Source organism: Chiloscyllium plagiosum, unplaced genomic scaffold (genome assembly GCF_037043375.1).
Source record: "Chiloscyllium plagiosum isolate Xiang-an unplaced genomic scaffold, Cpla_swu_hap1 HiC_scaffold_38, whole genome shotgun sequence".
Lineage (NCBI taxonomy): Eukaryota > Metazoa > Chordata > Chondrichthyes > Orectolobiformes > Hemiscylliidae > Chiloscyllium > Chiloscyllium plagiosum.
Window position 1 is genome coordinate 57,270,663 of NW_028270176.1, and position 18,473 is coordinate 57,289,135.

The window sequence follows — 18,473 nt, forward strand, 5'->3', positions numbered from 1 at the left end:
TATTGGAAGAGGAGTTTGGTTAATTTTTTTTCAGTGTTTCTTTGAAAAACACATTGTGCAACTGTTAAGGGACGTAACTATTGCAGAGGGACCGTGTAATGAAACTTAGTGAATGAGTAATGTCACCTGCAGAGATCCTTCGGGAAATTGTGATAAAGTGCAGTTTAAAGAAATATAAAGTTTTAAAATGAATCACAGAAAGGACAAGCTACAACTAGAAACAAAAATAGCCAATGACATGAGTTTGAGAGAACTGACCAAGGTAAACAGGCGAAACAGACTGAAATATGTGCCTGTAAATGAACAGTGGAAAACTTTTGAAGGAACAATGCAAAATACTCAACAAAAGGACATTCAATTGAAACGGTAAAAACCTCAGCAAGAAATTCACACTGATCCCTCACTCAGGACAAAAGAGATCATACTAGATTATGAGGCTGAGAAGATCACCAAAGAATACTTAAAATCCTGAAGTGAGTGTGTTTTTTAGGAATAAATGTTAATGGATTGTAATGGGTCTGCTCGCAGGAGGAGGGCTGTGGGAAGGGAAGCCACGGTCAGGGTTCATTGACACGATAGGAACAGGGAGATGTGAAGGTGCTGGAGGTGGTGAGAGTGTTACAGAGAGTGGCCAGGGTGTTACAAAGACAGGACGGATTGCTGCTGCTGGAGGGGTTTGCAGAGGTAGAGAGGGACATATGTATTTTTATATATTCATTCATGGGATGTGGGTGTCACTGCCTGTAATTTGCCCCCACTGCTAATTACCCAGAGGGCAGCTCAGAGTCAGCCATATTGCTGTGGGTCTGGAGTCACATGTCGGCCAGACCAGGTTAGAATATTTGATGTCCTTCCCTAAAGGGGGTTAGTGAACTAGATGAGTTCTTCCTACTGATCAACAATATTATAATGGTGGCCCCACCAATGTCTTTTACAGCCACAACATGACATCCCAACTCTTACTCTTAATGCTCTCCCCAGTGAAGGTAACCATCCCAAACGCCTGCTTCACCAGCCTGTCTACCTGTGACACCACATTCAAAGAACTGTGTACCTGCATCCCTGGGTCACTGACTGACAACACTACCCAGGGCCCGAACATTAACTGTACAAGTCCCACCCTGGTTTGTTTCACCAAAATGGAACACTTCATATTTATCTAATTAAACTCCATCTGCTATTCTTCAACCCACTATCCCAGCAGGACTGTTCATCCTGTTGTATCACAGATAACCTTCTTCACTGTCCACTTTACCACCAATGTCAGTGTCACTCAAAAAACTTACTTACCAGGAAACCAATATTCCCATCCAACCCATTTATCCAAATGACAAACAACAGTGGGCCCACTACACCGCCGGTCACATGTCTCCAGTCAGAAAAACAACATGTCTCCCATCACCCTCCGTCTCCTTCCATCAGGCCAATTTTGTATCCAGTTGCCTCGTTCCTCCTGAATGCCATATCCTTTTTGCAATGATCTGAGCTTATTACCCAGTTTACCAGACAGAAGATAGAACACAGAACAGTCCAGCCCAAGACCCTTCGGCCATGATTTCATGCCAACCTTTTATCCAACTGTAAGATCAAACTAACCGACATACCCTTCACTTTACTATTATCCATGTGTCTATCCAAGAGTCTATTAAATGTTTCGAAAGTATCTAATTTTACTACCACCATTGGCAGTGCATTCCAACCACCTACCATTCTCTATGCTCTTATCCATCCTCCAATCACCTTAAAATTATGCCGCCTTGTAATAGCCATTTATTCCGTAGGAGGAAAAGTCTCTGACTATTCACTCACTCTGTGCCCCGCACCACCTTGTTCACGGAACAGGAGAATCGACATTTCGGGCATAAGACCTTCTTCAGGATTCCTGAAGAAGGGCTTATGCCCGAAACGTCGATTCTCCTGTTCCCTGGATGCTGCCTGACCTGCTGCGCTGTTCCAGCAACACATTTTCAGCTCTGATCTCCAGCATCTGCAGACCTCACTTTCTCCATCACCTTGTTCACCTCTACCAGTTCACCTTACCCCCTTCTTCACTCCCAGGAGACAAGCCTTAGCTCCCTCAAACTTTTTTAGTAAGAACTGCCCTCCATTCCAGGCAGCATTCTGGTACATCTCCTGTGTACACTCTCTAAAACTTGCACATCCTTCCTGTAAACAGGGGACCAGAACTGAACACAATATTCCAAGTGTGGTCTCACCAGGACCCTATAAAGATGCAGTAAAACCTTACGGCTCTTAAAATCAATCCCCTTCTAAGGAAAGCCAACACAATATATGCCTTTTTAACAACCCTACCAATGTGCGTGGCGATTTTGAGAGATCTATGGACAAGGACCCCATGATCTCTGTTCCTCCACACTGCCAAGTATTCTGCCTTTCACCCTGTATTCTGTATTCAAATTCGACCTTCCAGAATGAATCACTTCACACTTTTCCAGATTGGACTCCATCTGCCTCTTCCAGCCCAGCTCTGCGTCCGGTCAATGTCACATTGCAACCTACAACAGCCCTCCACATTCCCCACCACTCCACCAACCTTCATGTTATTGGCAAACATACTAACCCACTCTCCAACATCCACATCCAAGTCATTTATAAAATTCACAAAGAGCAGAGTCCCAGAGCCGATTGTTACAGAACACCACTGGTCACTGAGCTCCAGGCTCAATACTGTCCATCTGCTGCCACCCTCTGTCTTCTCTAGGCCATCTAATCCTGTATCCAGACAGACAGATTTCCCTATATCCCAATCATCCTTCTTTTCTGAATGAGCCATCAACATATTCTGCCATATCTTCAAAGAATTCAAGAAGGTTTGTGAGGCATGACTTGCCCCTCACAAACCCTTACTGACTGTGGCTAATGTAACAATGGTTTTCCAAGTACTCATAAATCCTGTCTTTAGAATCCTCGCCAATAATCTGTACACCACAGACATTCGACCAAATCTGTAATTCCCAGAATTCTACCTCCGTAATATGGCCCGGACTCTACAAATCTTCTCTCCTCTGCCATGTTCCCCAGAAGGGCACTGTAGGGTGATGGGGGTTACAGAGATAGAGAGGAATATCAGGACATGAGGGTTTTGCAGACATTAGGAGGGTTGCAGTGCCAAAAGGAGGCTTCAGTGAGGTTTCATGGTGATGAAGGCATTTGAGGAGGGAGGGAGGATTGTAGGGAAATGAGAGGTTTCACAGTTTAGGTGTTTTGTTAGGGCTGCAAGTGGTTACTGAGTTGGGGAGGGTGTAAAGCACTGGTGGATATTACAGAAACATGTGGTTTTGGTTGCAATGCAGAAAGAGGATTCAGGAAGCTGGAGAGTATGGGGTCTGAACGAGGTTACACAAATGGGAAGAGTTGTCAGGAGTGCAGGTGTTTACAGAGACAGCAATGGTCTGATCTGGAGCAGAGGACCCAAATTGAGAGGGATGTGGGGACTGGAGGTGGTTTCACAGGGAGGGAGGACCATAGACACACAGGAGGTTACAGGAATGTGGAGAGCTGTAGGGCTGACGGGTTCATGGAGTTGGGAATGTTGGGAGGGATAGAGAAGTTTACAGGGATAAGGATGTTTGTAGGCCAGGGCTGGATCACAGACAGGGAGTGTTTTAGGAAGCTGAGCAGATTACAGAGATAAAGATGTTTGTATTGACTGGAAGAACAAACAGAGATATGCAGCGTCGTCGTGACTGAAGATGTTTATAGACATAGGAAGGCTTAGGTTCTGGTGGTTATGGAGACTGTGGAATCTGGATTTCTTTTCAGAGACTGGGATAACAATTTTGGTCAGACTCAGTTTCACAGATAAGGGAGCATAGCACAAACAGGAGGAAGTTGTCGAGGAAGGTGCCGTTTAAACAGATAGTGGTGTAAGAGCTGGACAAGGTTATGAAGATGGGTAGATTGTGGAGACACAGGAGGAGCTTACATTGACAAGGGGGTGATAGTGACAGGAGGGTGTTAAATAGCTAGTGGGTTTTGTAGGGACTGGATTGGGAGAGGCACAAGCATGGAGTGAGTTCGACAGATCAGGAATACTGCAGAACCTGAGAGGATTACACTGATAGGGATGGTGGTCGGGTCTCCACAGACTGTTGGTGTTTAGGGACTGGAAGAGATTTGGTAGATAGGGAGGGATGTAAGAGCTTATGGAGAGTGGAAGAGTTGGAGCAATTTGCAGAGTAGGTTTCTCCGACAGGAGTAGGTTAGAGATAGTGAGGGTTGTGTGGTCTGAGTAAGTCAAAAAGGGGAGAGTTTTCGCGTCTGGAAGAGGTTACACTGACAGGGACAGTTGAAGAGACTGAAGCAAAAATGCATGGGGAAGGTTACACAGATAGGGAGGTGAGTAGGGACTGAAGGTGAATACACAGACATGGAGGGTTGTATTGTTAGAGTGAGCTGAGAGGGATAGGGACCAGTGTAGGGATTTACACAGATAGAGAAGGTTGTGTGAGGGGGATACACGCAGACTCACAGCGAGGGAAGAACATGCACACGCACACACACACAGCGAGGGGGAGACACATGCACACGCAGTGAGGGAGGGCCACGCACATACACGCACAGCAAGAGGGACACACACACACACACACACACAGCAAGGCAGGGGATCTCACACATACACAGCGAGGGAGGGACATGTACACACACACAGCAAGGGAGGGACACGTACATACAACAGCAAGGGGGACACAAACACTCAGCATAGGAGGGAGACACACACACACACACAAACAGCGAGTGAGGGACACGCAGCGAAGGGGGGACACATAAACACAGCAAGGAAGAGTGAGGATGTGACACATACACACAAACAGCGAGGAAGGGACACACACACACACACACACACAAATATACACACACAGCGAGCGAGGGACTTGCTGACACACGCAGCGAGGGAGGGATGCGCGCGCACACAGCGAGGGAAGGACGTGCTGACACACGCAGCGAGGGAGGGACAAGTGCAGGCACAGCGAGGGAGGGACACACGCACACACAGCGAGGGAGGACGTGCACTCACACACCGAGGGGAGATGCGGACACACAACGGTGGGGATATGCACAAAGAGCAATGGAGGGACACACACACACACAAGGGACGGAACACACACAGACAGCAAGGGAGTGACACGCGCACACACATCCAGGGAGGGACATGCACACACAGCGAGGGAGGGACACACACACACAGCGAGGGAGGGACGCACACACACAGCGAGGGAGGGACGCACACACACAGCGAGGGAGGGACGCACACACACAGCGAGGGAGGGACGCACACACACACAGCGAGGGAGGGACGCACACACACAGCGAGGGAGGGACGCACACACACACAGCGAGGGAGGGACGCACACACACAGCGAGGGAGGGACGCACACACACACAGCAAGTGAAGGACACACGTGCGCGCATACACACACACACACACACGTACGCACACAGCAAGGGATGGACACGCACACAGAGAGAGAGGGACACACATACACAGCGAGGAAGGGACACACACACAGGGAAGGAGGAGCAAGCACACACACGGCAAAGGGGAGGAAATGTGCACAGAAAGTGAGAGGGGGCACACACACACTGAGAGGGGACTCACACTGACACAGCGAGGGAGAGACACACGCACACACAGCAAGGGGAGACATGCACTAACACAGCGAGGGGGATATACACAAAGAGCAAAGGAGGAACACACACACAGCAAAAGGGACATGCACACACACAAAGCGAGGGAGGGACACGCACACATACACACAGTTAAGGGGATACACGCAGACACAGCGAGAGTGGGACACGCACACACACACAGCGAGCAAGGGACACAAACAGCGAGGGAGTGAAACATACACATACACATACACAGTGAGAGAAAGACACACACACACACAAACACACAGCGAGAGAGGGACACACACAGACACACAGCGAGGGAGGGACACGCAGACACACAGCGAGGGAGGGACTCGCACACACACAGCGAGGGAGGGACACGCACACACACCGCGAGGGAGGGACACGCACACACACCGCGAGGGAGGGACACGCACACACACCGCGAGGGAGGGACACGCACACACACCGCGAGGGAGGGACACGCACACACACCGCGAGGGAGGGACACGCACACACACCGCGAGGGAGGGACACGCACACACACCGCGAGGGAGGGACACGCACACACACCGCGAGGGAGGGACACGCACACACACCGCGAGGGAGGGACACGCACACACACCGCGAGGGAGGGACACGCACACACACACACAGCGAGGGAAGGACACACACACACAGCGAGGGAGGGACACGCACACACACAGCGAGGGAGGGACACGCACACACACAGCGAGGGAGGGACACGCACACACACCGCGAGGGAGGGACACGCACACACACACAGCGAGGGAGGGACACGCACACACACCGCGAGGGAGGGACACGCACACACACACAGCGAGGGAGGGACACGCACACACACCGCGAGGGAGGGACACGCACACACACACAGCGAGGGAAGGACACGCACACACACCGCGAGGGAGGGACACGCACACACACACAGCGAGGGAGGGACACGCACACACACCGCGAGGGAGGGACACGCACACACACACAGCGAGGGAAGGACACGCACACACACCGCGAGGGAGGGACACGCACACACACACACCGCGAGGGAGGGACTCGCACACACACCGCAAGGGAGGGACACGCACACACACCGCGAGGGAGCGACACACACACCGCGAGGGAGGGACACGCACACACACACACCGCGAGGGAGGGACACGCACACACACACACCGCGAGGGAGGGACTCGCACACACACACACCGCGAGGGAGGGACTCGCACACACACACACCGCGAGGGAGGGAATCGCACACACACACACCGCGAGGGAGGGACACGCACACACACACACAGCGAGGGAGGGACACACACACACACCGCGAGGGAGGGACACGCACACACACACACCGCGAGGGAGGGACACGCACACACACACACAGCGAGGGAGCGACACGCACACACACACCGCGAGGGAGGGACACGCACACACACACACCGCGAGGGAGGGACACGCACACACACACACCGCGAGGGAGGGACTCGCACACACACCGCGAGGGAGGGACACGCACACACACACACCGCGAGGGAGGGACACGCACACACACCGCGAGGGAGGGACACGCACACACACACACCGCGAGGGAGGGACACGCACACACACACACCGCGAGGGAGGGACTCGCACACACACACACCGCGAGGGAGGGACACGCACACACACACACCGCGAGGGAGGGACACGCACACACACACACCGCGAGGGAGGGACTCGCACACACACACACCGCGAGGGAGGGACTCGCACACACACACACCGCGAGGGAGGGACACGCACACACACACACAGCGAGGGAGGGACACACACACACCGCGAGGGAGGGACACGCACACACACACACCGCGAGGGAGGGACACGCACACACACACACACCGCGAGGGAGGGACACGCACACACACACACCGCGAGGGAGGGACTCGCACACACACACACCGCGAGGGAGGGACTCGCACACACACACACCGCGAGGGAGGGAATCGCACACACACACACCGCGAGGGAGGGACACGCACACACACACACAGCGAGGGAGGGACACACACACACACCGCGAGGGAGGGACACGCACACACACACACCGCGAGGGAGGGACACGCACACACACACACAGCGAGGGAGCGACACGCACACACACACCGCGAGGGAGGGACACGCACACACACACACCGCGAGGGAGGGACACGCACACACACCGCGAGGGAGGGACACGCACACACACACACCGCGAGGGAGGGACACGCACACACACACACCGCGAGGGAGGGACTCGCACACACACCGCGAGGGAGGGACACGCACACACACACACCGCGAGGGAGGGACACGCACACACACACACCGCGAGGGAGGGACTCGCACACACACCGCGAGGGAGGGACACGCACAATCACACACAGCGAGAGAGGGACTCGCACACACACAGCGAGAGAGGGACTCGCACACACACCGCGAGGGAGCGACACACACACACAGCGAGGGAGGGACACGCACACACACACACCGCGAGGGAGGGACTCGCACACACACACACCGCGAGGGAGGGACTCGCACACACACACACCGCGAGGGAGGGACTCGCACACACACACACCGCGAGGGAGGGACTCGCACACACACACACCGCGAGGGAGGGACACGCACACACACACACAGCGAGGGAGGGACACACACACACCGCGAGGGAGGGACACGCACACACACACACCGCGAGGGAGGGACTCGCACACACACCGCGAGAGAGGGACACGCACACACACACACCGCGAGGGAGGGACACGCACACACACACACCGCGAGGGAGGGACTCGCACACACACCGCGAGAGAGGGACACGCACACACACACACCGCGAGGGAGGGACACGCACACACACACACCGCGAGGGAGGGACTCGCACACACACACACACCGCGAGGGAGGGACTCGCGCACACACAGCGAGAGAGGGACTCGCGCACACACAGCGAGAGAGGGACTCGCGCACACACAGCGAGAGAGGGACTCGCGCACACACAGCGAGAGAGGGACTCGCGCACACACAGCGAGAGAGGGACTCGCGCACACACAGCGAGAGAGGGACTCGCGCACACACAGCGAGAGAGGGACTCGCACACACACAGCGAGAGAGGGACTCGCACACACAGCGAGAGAGGGACTCGCACACACACAGCGAGAGAGGGACTCGCACACACACCTCGAGGGAGGGACACGCACACACACCTCGAGGGAGGGACACGCACACACACCGCGAGGGAGGGACACGCACACACACCTCGAGGGAGGGACACGCACACACACCTCGAGGGAGGGACACGCACACACACCTCGAGGGAGGGACACGCACACACACCTCGAGGGAGGGACACGCACACACACCTCGAGGGAGGGACACGCACACACACCTCGAGGGAGGGACACACACACACACAGCGAGGGAGGGACACGCACACACACCTCGAGGGAGGGACACGCACACACACCGCGAGGGAGGGACACGCACACACACCGCGAGGGAGGGACACGCACACACACACACCGCGAGGGAGGGATACGCACACACACACACCGCGAGGGAGGGATACGCACACACACCGCGAGGGAGGGACACGCACACACACACACCGCGAGGGAGGGACACGCACACACACACACACCGCGAGGGAGGGACACGCACACACACACACACCGCGAGGGAGGGACTCGCGCACACACAGCGAGAGAGGGACTCGCACACACAGCGAGAGAGGGACTCGCACACACACAGCGAGAGAGGGACTCGCACACACACAGCGAGAGAGGGACTCGCACACACAGCGAGAGAGGGACTCGCACACACAGCGAGAGAGGGACTCGCACACACAGCGAGAGAGGGACTCGCACACACAGCGAGAGAGGGACTCGCACACACAGCGAGAGAGGGACTCGCACACACAGCGAGAGAGGGACTCGCACACACAGCGAGAGAGGGACTGGCACACACAGCGAGAGAGGGACTCGCACACACAGCGAGAGAGGGACTCGCACACACAGCGAGAGAGGGACTCGCACACACAGCGAGAGAGGGACTCGCACACACAGCGAGAGAGGGACTCGCACACACAGCGAGAGAGGGACTCGCACACACAGCGAGAGAGGGACTCGCACACACAGCGAGAGAGGGACTCGCACACACAGCGAGAGAGGGACTCGCACACACAGCGAGAGAGGGACTCGCACACACAGCGAGAGAGGGACTCGCACACACAGCGAGAGAGGGACTCGCACACACAGCGAGAGAGGGACTCGCACACACACCTCGAGGGAGGGACACGCACACACACCTCGAGGGAGGGACACGCACACACACCGCGAGGGAGGGACACGCACACAAACCTCGAGGGAGGGACACGCACACACACCTCGAGGGAGGGACACGCACACACACCTCGAGGGAGGGACACGCACACACACCTCGAGGGAGGGACACGCACACACACCGCGAGGGAGGGACACGCACACACACCGCGAGGGAGGGACACGCACACACACCGCGAGGGAGGGACACGCACGCACACACACCGCGAGGGAGGGATACGCACACACACACACCGCGAGGGAGGGACACGCACACACACACACCGCGAGGGAGGGACACGCACACACACACACACCGCGAGGGAGGGACTCGCGCACACACACACCGCGAGGGAGGGACACGCACACACACACACCGCGAGGGAGGGACACGCACACACACACACCGCGAGGGAGGGACACGCACACACACACACACCGCGAGGGAGGGACTCGCGCACACACACACACCGCGAGGGAGGGACTCGCGCACACACAGCGAGAGAGGGACTCGCACACACAGCGAGAGAGGGACTCGCACACACACAGCGAGAGAGGGACTCGCACACACACAGCGAGAGAGGGACTCGCACACACAGCGAGAGAGGGACTCGCACACACAGCGAGAGAGGGACTCGCACACACAGCGAGAGAGGGACTCGCACACACAGCGAGAGAGGGACTCGCACACACAGCGAGAGAGGGACTCGCACACACAGCGAGAGAGGGACTCGCACACACAGCGAGAGAGGGACTCGCACACACAGCGAGAGAGGGACTCGCACACACAGCGAGAGAGGGACTCGCACACACAGCGAGAGAGGGACTCGCACACACAGCGAGAGAGGGACTCGCACACACAGCGAGAGAGGGACTCGCACACACAGCGAGAGAGGGACTCGCACACACAGCGAGAGAGGGACTCGCACACACAGCGAGAGAGGGACTCGCACACACAGCGAGAGAGGGACTCGCACACACAGCGAGAGAGGGACTCGCACACACAGCGAGAGAGGGACTCGCACACACAGCGAGAGAGGGACTCGCACACACAGCGAGAGAGGGACTCGCACACACAGCGAGAGAGGGACTCGCACACACAGCGAGAGAGGGACTCGCACACACAGCGAGAGAGGGACTCGCACACACAGCGAGAGAGGGACTCGCACACACAGCGAGAGAGGGACTCGCACACACAGCGAGAGAGGGACTCGCACACAGCGAGAGAGGGACTCGCACACACAGCGAGAGAGGGACTCGCACACACAGCGAGAGAGGGACTCGCACACACAGCGAGAGAGGGACTCGCACACACAGCGAGAGAGGGACTCGCACACACAGCGAGAGAGGGACTCGCACACACAGCGAGAGAGGGACTCGCACACACAGCGAGAGAGGGACTCGCACACACAGCGAGAGAGGGACTCGCACACACAGCGAGAGAGGGACTCGCACACACAGCGAGAGAGGGACTCACACACACAGCGAGAGAGGGACTCACACACACAGCGAGAGAGGGACTCGCACACACAGCGAGAGAGGGACTCGCACACACAGCGAGAGAGGGACTCGCACACACAGCGAGAGAGGGACTCGCACACACAGCGAGAGAGGGACTCGCACACACAGCGAGAGAGGGACTCGCACACACAGCGAGAGAGGGACTCGCACACACAGCGAGAGAGGGACTCGCACACACAGCGAGAGAGGGACTCGCACACACAGCGAGAGAGGGACTCGCACACACAGCGAGAGAGGGACTCGCACACACAGCGAGAGAGGGACTCGCACACACAGCGAGAGAGGGACTCGCACACACAGCGAGAGAGGGACTCGCACACACAGCGAGAGAGGGACTCGCACACACAGCGAGGGAGGGACTCGCACACACAGCGAGGGAGGGACTCGCACACACAGCGAGGGAGGGACTCGCACACACAGCGAGGGAGGGACACACACACTCACAGCAAGAGGGGGACACACACACTCACAGCAAGAGGGGGACACACACACTCACAGCAAGAGGGGGACACGCGCATGCGCAAGCACACGAACACAGACACACACAGTGAGAGTGGGACACGCACACACACAGCCAGCGAGGGAAGGACATGCACACACACACACACACACACAGGGAGGGAAGGACATACACACACACAGCGAGGGAGGGATATCCACAAACACACAGAGCGAGAGAGGTACACGCAAATAAACAGCGAGGGAGACACACGCACATATCGGGAAGGAGGGACAAGCAGACACACTGCGAGGGGAGGGCATGTGTACAGAAATTGAGAGGGGACACGCACAGGCACAGCGAGGGAGGGACACACGTACACACAGCAAGGGGGGACAGGCACTCACACAGCAAGGGGCGATGCGGACACACAATGGTGGGGATATGCACAAAGAGTGAGGGAGTGACACGCGCACACACACACACGCACAAAGCAAGGGAGGGACACGCACACATACACACAGACACACAGCAAGGGAGGGACACATACACACACAGCGAGCGAGGGACACACACAGCGAGGGAGGGACACACACACACAGCGAGGGAGGGACACACACAGCGAGGGAGGGACACGCACACACGGCGAGGGAGGGACACGCACACACGGCGAGAGAGGGACACGCACACACGGCGAGGGAGGGACACGCACACACACACAGCGCGAGAGGGACACGCACACACACACAGCGAGAGAGGGACACGCACACACACACAGCGAGAGAGGGACACGCACACACACACAGCGATCGAGGGACACGCACACACACAACGATCGAGGGACACGCACACACACACAGCGAGCGAGGGACACGCACACACACACAGCGAGCGAGGGACACGCACACACAGCGAGGGAGGGACACGCACACACAGCGAGGGATGGACACGCACACACAGCGAGGGATGGACACGCACACACAGCGAGGGAGGGACACGCACACACAGCGAGGGAGGGACACGCACACACAGCGAGGGAGGGACACGCACACACAGCGAGGGAGGGACACGCACACACAGCGAGGGAGGGACACGCACACACAGCGAGGGAGGGACTCGCACACACAGCGAGGGAGGGACTCGCACACACAGCGAGGGAGGGACTCGCACACACAGCGAGGGAGGGACACGCACACACAGCGAGAGAGGGACACGCACACACAGCGAGAGAGGGACACGCACACACAGCGAGAGAGGCACTCGCACACACAGCGAGGGAGGGACTCGCACACACAGCGAGGGAGGGACTCGCACACACAGCGAGGGAGGGACTCGCACACACAGCGAGGGAGGGACTCGCACACACAGCGAGGGAGGGACTCGCACACACAGCGAGAGAGGGACTCGCACACACAGCGAGAGAGGGACTCGCACACACAGCGAGAGAGGGACTCGCACACACAGCGAGAGAGGGACTCGCACACACAGCGAGAGAGGGACTCGCACACACAGCGAGAGAGGGACTCGCACACACAGCGAGAGAGGGACTCGCACACACAGCGAGAGAGGGACTCGCACACACAGCGAGAGAGGGACTCGCACACACAGCGAGAGAGGGACTCGCACACACAGCGAGAGAGGGACTCGCACACACAGCGAGAGAGGGACTCGCACACACAGCGAGAGAGGGACTCGCACACACAGCGAGAGAGGGACTCGCACACACAGCGAGAGAGGGACTCGCACACACACACAGTGGGGGAGGGACAAGCACATACAGGGTGAGGGAGAGGAAATGTGCACAGAAAGTGAGAGGGGGCACGCACTGACACGGCGAGGGAGGGACACACGTACACACAGCAAGGGGGTCATGCACTAACACAGCGAGGGGGATATACACAAAGAGCAAGGGAGGGACACACACACAGCGAGGGTGTTACACGCACACACAGCAAGAAGGACACACACACGCACAAAGTAAGGGAGGGACACGCACACATACACACAGACACACAGCAAGGGAGGGACACACACACACACAGTGTGGGAGTGACACGCATACACACACGCACACACATGCAGCAAGGGAAGGACACTCACATACACTGTAAAAGGGTCACACATACTCACAGCAAGAGGGGACACGCACACACAGCGAGGGATGGACACGCTCATGCTCAAGCACACAAACACAGGCACACAGCAAGAGAGGGGCACGCACACACACAGCCAGTGAGGGACATGGACACACACAAACAGCGAGAGAGGGACACGCGCACACACAGCGAGGGGGGAGACACATGCTCACAAAACGAGGGAGGGGCAAGTACACACACGCACACCAAGAGGGACACACACACACATACACAGAGCAAGGGGGGAAACTCACATTAACAGCGAGGGAGGGACAGACACACACACACACACACAGAGCAAGGGAGGGACACGCACACACACAGCAAGGGAGGGACAGACACACACAGCGAGGGAGAACACACGCACACTGAGGGAAGAACATGCACGCGCACATACACAGAGCGAGGGACACGCACACACACCGCGAGGGAGGGACACGCACACACACCGCGAGGGAGGGACACGCACACACACCGCGAGGGAGGGACACGCACACACACACCGCGAGGGAGGGACACGCACACACACACCGCGAGGGAGGGACACGCACACACACACCGCGAGGGAGGGACACGCACACACACACACAGCGAGGGAGGGACACGCACACACACAGCGAGGGAGGGACACGCACACACACAGCGAGAGAGGGACTCGCACACACAGCGAGAGAGGGACTCGCACACACAGCGAGAGAGGGACTCGCACACAGCGAGAGAGGGACTCGCACACACAGCGAGAGAGGGACTCGCACACACAGCGAGAGAGGGACTCGCACACACAGCGAGAGAGGGACTCGCACACACAGCGAGAGAGGGACTCGCACACACAGCGAGAGAGGGACTCGCACACACAGCGAGAGAGGGACTCGCACACACAGCGAGAGAGGGACTCGCACACACAGCGAGAGAGGGACTCGCACACACAGCGAGAGAGGGACTCGCACACACAGCGAGAGAGGGACTCGCACACACAGCGAGAGAGGGACTCGCACACACAGCGAGAGAGGGACTCGCACACACAGCGAGAGAGGGACTCGCACACACAGCGAGAGAGGGACTCGCACACACAGCGAGAGAGGGACTCGCACACACAGCGAGAGAGGGACTCGCACACACAGCGAGAGAGGGACTCGCACACACAGCGAGAGAGGGACTCGCACACACAGCGAGAGAGGGACTCGCACACACAGCGAGAGAGGGACTCGCACACACAGCGAGAGAGGGACTCGCACACACAGCGAGAGAGGGACTCGCACACACAGCGAGAGAGGGACTCGCACACACAGCGAGAGAGGGACTCGCACACACAGCGAGAGAGGGACTCGCACACACAGCGAGAGAGGGACTCGCACACACAGCGAGAGAGGGACTCGCACACACAGCGAGAGAGGGACTCGCACACACAGCGAGAGAGGGACTCGCACACACAGCGAGAGAGGGACTCGCACACACAGCGAGAGAGGGACTCGCACACACAGCGAGAGAGGGACTCGCACACACAGCGAGAGAGGGACTCGCACACACAGCGAGGGAGGGACTCGCACACACAGCGAGGGAGGGACTCGCACACACAGCGAGGGAGGGACTCGCACACACAGCGAGGGAGGGACTCGCACACACAGCGAGGGAGGGACTCGCACACACAGCGAGGGAGGGACTCGCACACACAGCGAGGGAGGGACTCGCACACACAGCGAGGGAGGGACTCGCACACACAGCGAGGGAGGGACTCGCACACACAGCGAGGGAGGGACACACACACTCACAGCAAGAGGGGGACACGCGCATGCGCAAGCACACGAACACAGACACACACAGTGAGAGTGGGACACGCACACACACAGCGAGGGAAGGACATGCACACACACACACACACACAGGGAGGGAAGGACATACACACACACAGCGAGGGAGGGATATCCACAAACACACAGAGCGAGAGAGGGACACGCAAATAAACAGCGAGGGAGACACACGCACATATCGGGAAGGAGGGACAAGCAGACACACTGCGAGGGGAGGGCATGTGTACAGAAATTGAGAGGGGACACGCACAGGCACAGCGAGGGAGGGACACACGTACACACAGCAAGGGGGGACAGGCACTCACACAGCAAGGGGCGATGCGGACACACAATGGTGGGGATATGCACAAAGAGTGAGGGAGTGACACGCGCACACACACACGCACAAAGCAAGGGAGGGACACGCACACATACACACAGACACACAGCAAGGGAGGGATACATACACACACAGCGAGCGAGGGACACACACAGCGAGGGAGGGACACACACACACAGAGAGGGAGGGACACACACACACACACACACACACACACAGCGAGGGAGGGACACACACACACACACACACACAGCGAGGGAGGGACACGCACACACACCGCGAGGGAGGGACACGCACACACACCGCGAGGGAGGGACACGCACACACACCGCGAGGGAGGGACACGCACACACACCGCGAGGGAGGGACACGCACACACACACAGCGCGAGGGAGGGACTCGCACACACACCGCGAGGGAGGGACACGCACACACACACACAGCGAGAGAGGGACTCGCACGCACACACACCGCGAGGGAGGGACTCGCACACACACCGCGAGGGAGGGACTCGCACACACACCGCGAGGGAGGGACTCGCACACACACCGCGAGGGAGCGACACACACACACACCGCGAGGGAGGGACACGCACACACACACACAGCGCGAGGGAGGGACTCGCACACACACACACCGCGAGGGAGGGACTCGCACACACACACACCGCGAGGGAGGGACTCGCACACACACACACCGCGAGGGAGGGACTCGCACACACACACACCGCGAGGGAGGGACTCGCACACACACCGCGAGGGAGGGACACGCACACACACACACAGCGAGAGAGGGACTCGCACACACAGCGAGAGAGGGACTCGCACACACACACAGTGGGGGAGGGACAAGCACATACAGGGTGAGGGAGAGGAAATGTGCACAGAAAGTGAGAGGGGGCACGCACTGACACGGCGAGGGAGGGACACACGTACACACAGCAAGGGGGTCATGCACTAACACAGCGAGGGGGATATACACAAAGAGCAAGGGAGGGACACACACACAGCGAGGGTGTTACACGCACACACAGCAAGAAGGACACACACACGCACAAAGTAAGGGAGGGACACGCACACATACACACAGACACACAGCAAGGGAGGGATACACACACACACAGTGTGGGAGTGACACGCATACACACACGCACACACATGCAGCAAGGGAAGGACACTCACATACACTGTAAAAGGGTCACACATACTCACAGCAAGAGGGGACACGCACACACAGCGAGGGATGGACACGCTCATGCTCAAGCACACAAACACAGGCACACAGCAAGAGAGGGGCACGCACACACACAGCCAGTGAGGGACATGGACACACACAAACAGCGAGAGAGGGACACGCGCACACACAGCGAGGGGGGAGACACATGCTCACAAAACGAGGGAGGGGCAAGTACACACACGCACACCAAGAGGGACACACACACACATACACAGAGCAAGGGGGGAAACTCACATTAACAGCGAGGGAGGGACAGACACACACACACACACACAGAGCAAGGGAGGGACACGCACACACACAGCAAGGGAGGGACAGACACACACAGCGAGGGAGAACACACACACACTGAGGGAAGAACATGCACGCGCACATACACAGAGCGAGGGACACACACACAGTGAGGGAGGGACACGCACACACACCGCGAGGGAGGGACACGCACATACACAGAGCGAGGGACAAGCACACACACCGCGAAGGAGGGACACGCACACACACCGCGAGGGAGGGACACGCACACACACCGCGAGGGAGGGACACGCACACACACACACAGCGAGGGAGGGACACGCACACACACAGCGAGGGAGGGACACACACACAGCGCGAGGGAGGGACTCGCACACACACACACCGCGAGGGAGGGACTCGCACACACACCGCGAGGGAGGGACACGCACACACACACACAGCGAGAGAGGGACTCGCACACACACACACCGCGAGGGAGGGACTCGCACACACACCGCGAGGGAGGGACTCGCACACACACCGCGAGGGAGGGACACGCACACACACACACAGCGAGAGAGGGACTCGCGCACACACAGCGAGAGAGGGACTCGCGCACACACAGCGAGAGAGGGACTCGCGCACACACAGCGAGAGAGGGACTCGCGCACACACAGCGAGAGAGGGACTCGCGCACACACCTCGAGGGAGGGACACGCACACACACCGCGAGGGAGGGACGCGCACACACACACACCGCGAGGGAGGGACGCGCACACACACACACCGCGAGGG